Genomic DNA, 4,740 nt, shown 5'->3' with positions numbered 1-4,740 from the left:
CTTGGCCTCCGTCTCTTCTTTCTCACCCGTTTTTCCTTTCAGGGAGTGGTCCCCCTCGAGCTTTACTTGTACAGGGTCCCTGCAGGCGGGGGCAACAGAGGACCTGGGTTCGGTTCCCAGCACCCACATGGTGGCTAACAACTGTTGGTAACTCCAGTTCCAGGGGAAGTCCGAAGCCCTCTTCTGACTTCCTGCGGCATTGCACAACACAGGTGCACTCACATACATGCAGGCAATACACTCATACACATAAAATAAAAACAATAAATAATAAAAATATGCTGATTTAAATGCACAAGAAAATGGATAGAACGATGGAGAAAGGCTAGAAAGTTCTAATACAAAAACCTATGGTGAATCTAAATGAATCCACAGTGAAAATTAATCAGTGGACATTGCAGATAAGAAGAACATGATTTCTTAAATCTACCAGACTGCTTGAACGGAAGACAATATAGAAAAAGACACTCTCAGAGAAGCAGTAATCCAGAAGACAGAGCAATAGATGGCATCCAGTGAATGGATGGAATATTTAGAGATGGAAAAACTCAAAAAGAATGCAAGAAATCTTTGGGTCTGTCTACGCAGTCTGAAGGGGAAATGCATCCTGTATTTTCATTCTAGAGAGAGAGAGAGAGACGCAGTGACAGGCTTGCAGGAAAATGTCATAATGAAACCCAGTATTCTGCACAACAGTGGAAAGGATGAAGTAGGGGGGGAGGGGAACCAAAAGGAGAGGGAGGGAGATGTAGAAGCAGAGGGGAGGGAAGAAGCAATACTTGAAGGAAGACTGACTGAGGATTTTCCAAACTGGATATGTGACATCAAGTCTTAAACCAAGAGACTCAGAAAAGTCAAAATGGGATAAATTAAAACAATCACAGAAACCTAAATTCATTGCAACACAATGTAAGAGAAAAATCTTAGACACAGAGAAAAATTCACAACCTAAGCCATAAGCTATGAAAACTGGCCATCGCTGACAGAGCATGAGACGGACTGGGTGGAGGGCAGGACTCATCAAGGAAGCTCCAACTCATCTCATTGTTGATAACAGAAACCTGACGAAACTGTCAAAAAGCACTGTACACGTGCGACTCAATTATTGTAAAGGTGAAAACACAGCTGGGCTTTAGCCAGGCAAAAGCAAGCGGGAGGAGACAGGGTGGCTTGCAGCCCGGGAGCCAAAGACCAGACCATACCTGTGTTTCGGGACTAGCATCTTCAGTCTGTTTGGAACCAGAGACCAGAAGCCACACAGGCTCTAAGAACGCCAGTCCCACAGCCCACAACCCATCTCCACAGTGAGCACGAGGAGGGGACAGCCCCGGGTTGGGACTGCTTCTCAGGAAGTCACATGGGCTCCATGTTATGTCGGTTGTAGAGTTGTTATGAAGAGTTCTGTGCCAGTGTGCTCATGATGCAGCAAATGAATCCTTCCCAAACATAGTGCCTTCACTGCTTATGACACCTGATGACAGAGTCTCACACATTATGAAAGAGGGTCCACCCCACCAATGACAGAGAAGAGAGAGCCCAGAAACAGGCCTACATGGCCACTTGGTGATCAGTCAATGGTATCAGAAAAATAATAAAAATTAAAATAAAACTTCAGGGTATGTGGGGGAAACACTTGTCTCACATGAGATAGGAAATGTGAAAGAAGAAATAACAAAAACAAAAAACATATCCAGATTACGTCTGGTAGAAAATTTGAGGTGAGCTGCCCAGGTCCACGTGTAAGATAAGGGAGATGGGGTATAAAAGGACAGCAGGCCTGCGGAAAATAAAGGGCAACAGAAGGCAAAATTCAGGAAGAATCCGTCTGGAAGAACGTTCTAAGATTAGGAAATGTTCCCAAAGCACTTACTCACTTCAAGAACCTAAATAACAAGGTGGTGAGGCCTGGTGTAGTGGCACACACCTTTAATCCCAACACTAGGGAGGCAGAAGCAGGTAGGCCTCTGTGAGATCGAGGCCAGCCTGGTCTACATAGTTCTAGGCCAGCTGGGGTTCAAAAACAGACAAACAAAACCAGGGTGGTGACACTGGGGTGATGAACTGACAAGATTTAGCTTAAAGCAGAGTCTGCAGAGATACGGGAACAAACAAACATCCCCCTAACAAAAGCACAGCCAGCTTCTTTAAAATTAGAAATTAGAAGCTGGGTATGGTGCCACACATCTTTAATCCCAGCATTCTGGAGGCAGGGGCAGGCAGATCTCTGTGAGATGGAGGCCAGCCTGGTCTACATAGCAAGTTCCAAGCTAACTGGGGCTATAGGGAGACCTTGTCTCAAAAACACACACACAAAATTTTTTTTTTAATCAGAGGAAAGCATCTGGGGGCAATAAAGACAGGATAAAATAACGTGGCTCCAATACAAGAATCATTTTGCCCAAAAATAGAAACAGAAAAAGTCAGAGATATTAGAAAAGAAACTTTCCCTGAATAAAGATAAGTCTCCTGGCACAGAACTATGGTAAAAACAACAGCAGCAATAAAGCACACAGGCGTGCCAGGTCTAGTGGTGCAGGCCTGTAATCCCAGCGATTTAAGAGACTGAGGCGGGAAGATTGCAGGTTCGTGGTCAGCCTGGGCCGTAGAGTGAGTTCAAGACCAATCTGGGCAATGTAGTGAGACTGTCTCAAAATAAAAAGTAAAAAGAGGGCTGGGGATATAGCTCAGTGATACAGTGCTTGCCTTGCAAGCATAAGGCCCTAAGTTCAAAGCCAGGTACTGAAAACAAGAACAAAAACCCTCAACAGTCCTCATGCAATCAATTAGTAATTTCCTACATCACTTTATTCATTAAGGATGCATGTATCTCACAAGATTGATACTATACAAAATCTAAACATCATATTTTAACTTTTTATAAGACAAAACTCTCTATTCACAAAGTTAAAAAGACAAGGGAAACATATTCATACTTTTTCAGGATATTTAACAAAGTTTCCCATCACAGGAATGAAGCAGAAACAACAAATACTTGACTGTCAGCAAAAAATAAGCCAGAGATAAGAGAGGGAATTTAAGAACCAGTGAACAAGAAAAACAACTCATTTCCTACTTAATAGTTAGAATTCAAAATAACATACACATCTTTATTGCCTTTGTGGTTTGTCTGACTGAGGGGAGATGCCTCAACTCATGTGATTGGCAAGAGAATGCATCGACCCCATCTTTTCATACGTAATTTGGCAGCATCTATGCACAAGTATTTATTAATACCCTTTGACTCAATAATTCTATTTTTTTTTTGACACAAGACAAAATACTTGTCCACAAGCAAAATGAAGTACACAGTCATTGTTATAGCTGGTTGGTGAAAGTGAATGACTGGAATAGCCCAATGTCCATCAAAAAGAGACTGGTTTAAAACTCATGGTACAGGGCTTGTGAGATGGCTCAGTGCGTAAAAAGGGCCTGCTGCTAAGCCTGATGACCTGAGTTCGATCCCCGGAACCCACATGGTAGAAGGAGAGAATTGACTCCTGAAAGTTGTCCTCTGGTCTCCACATGAGTACCATGGAACATGCAAAGCAGCACACATGTACACACATAAATAAATAAATGTAATAAAATTATAACACTTGTGGTGCATTTATCAATCCTCCAAATAGCATGTAGCTGGTAGAAAGAATATAGTAAATTAAGGTGAAAAGATCTCTAAGATTTCTACCTTTAAAATAAGCTTCAGTGCAAAACCAGAGCAGAATGTGCAGTGCCTCCCATTAATTACAAAGTGAGAGCACACAGGATGTGTTTATGAAACCAAGTTCTATATGTAAATGCATAGAAAAGGATTAGGAAGGGTGAGCCCAGGACTCAGCTGGATTAGAAGCTGTGAGGTGGGGGATGGGGTCGGGGGGCAGTTAATGAAGGTGATTTTATCCTTTGTATAGTCCCACAGTGTTTGAAAGTATATGAACAACACTGGATTATGAACTTGGCCTGGTAGCACAGGCTTGCAATCCCAGCTACTCAGAAGACTGAGGCAGCAGGATCACAAGTTCTTTACCTGTCTGGGCCATAGAGTGAGTCCAAGGCTAGCCTGAGTAATTTAGCAAAACCCTGGCTCAAGATTTAAAAAGAAATACAAAAAAACCAACTGATAGAGCTATAACCCAGCATATACAAAACCCTAGGTTCAATTCCCAGAACTGAAAAAAAATTGCATTTTTTCTTTTGTATTAACAAAACATTGAATAATGTTAATTCTGAATAATACTGCTGAATTCTCATTACTGGAGAAAAGAGAGTTCTGTCATTTCCTTGGAAGTATCACCCACCCTAGAACAGAACACTAAATATACAAATGTTCGGCTTCCCCCAGGACTTTTACCACCAAAGGTCTTTCTCTTCCTTTGATATATTTGAGGAAGAGCTCAGATCAGGAGCCAACCTGAGGACAGCTCAGGCTGGCAGGTCACACAAGTCGGGTAAGAAGGAACTGTTTACCCCGTCCCCCAAGGCTCTGTGATTTGACTTCTTTCCCTGAAGTGACCTGGGGGATGGAGACAGGGGGAGGGACTGAGGACATTCAGGGGTCAAGAGGTAACAACAAACCCAAAGCACAGAGGTCAGCTGCCAGGAGTCCCCACGGCTATGTCCTGAGTCTCTGACAGCTGAGAAATTGTTGTAAAACAAGAAAGTCACATGCTTTATGGCATGCTGGCCGTGTCAAAAGATGTGCAGCTCATTTTTAAAACTCTAGATTCCTCTCCTCTCCTCTCC

The 4,740-nt window shown here is 42.8% G+C and overlaps 1 protein-coding gene across 5 annotated transcripts in view; it reads right to left on the bottom strand.

Annotated features, from left to right (window-relative positions):
* The window catches only part of LOC103738200 (nuclear body protein SP140-like protein), a 77,829-nt gene that overhangs the window by 72,511 nt on the left and 578 nt on the right, over positions 1-4,740 (bottom strand). The gene's annotated exons all lie outside the window — the stretch shown is intronic.

The sequence above is a fragment of the Nannospalax galili genome, unplaced genomic scaffold (genome assembly GCF_000622305.1).
Source record: "Nannospalax galili isolate Female #2095 unplaced genomic scaffold, S.galili_v1.0 scaffold1138, whole genome shotgun sequence".
In the NCBI taxonomy this organism is placed as follows: Eukaryota; Metazoa; Chordata; class Mammalia; order Rodentia; family Spalacidae; genus Nannospalax; species Nannospalax galili.
The sequence above is the reverse complement of the archived record's forward strand: the minus strand, read 5'-3'. Positions and strand labels throughout refer to the sequence as shown.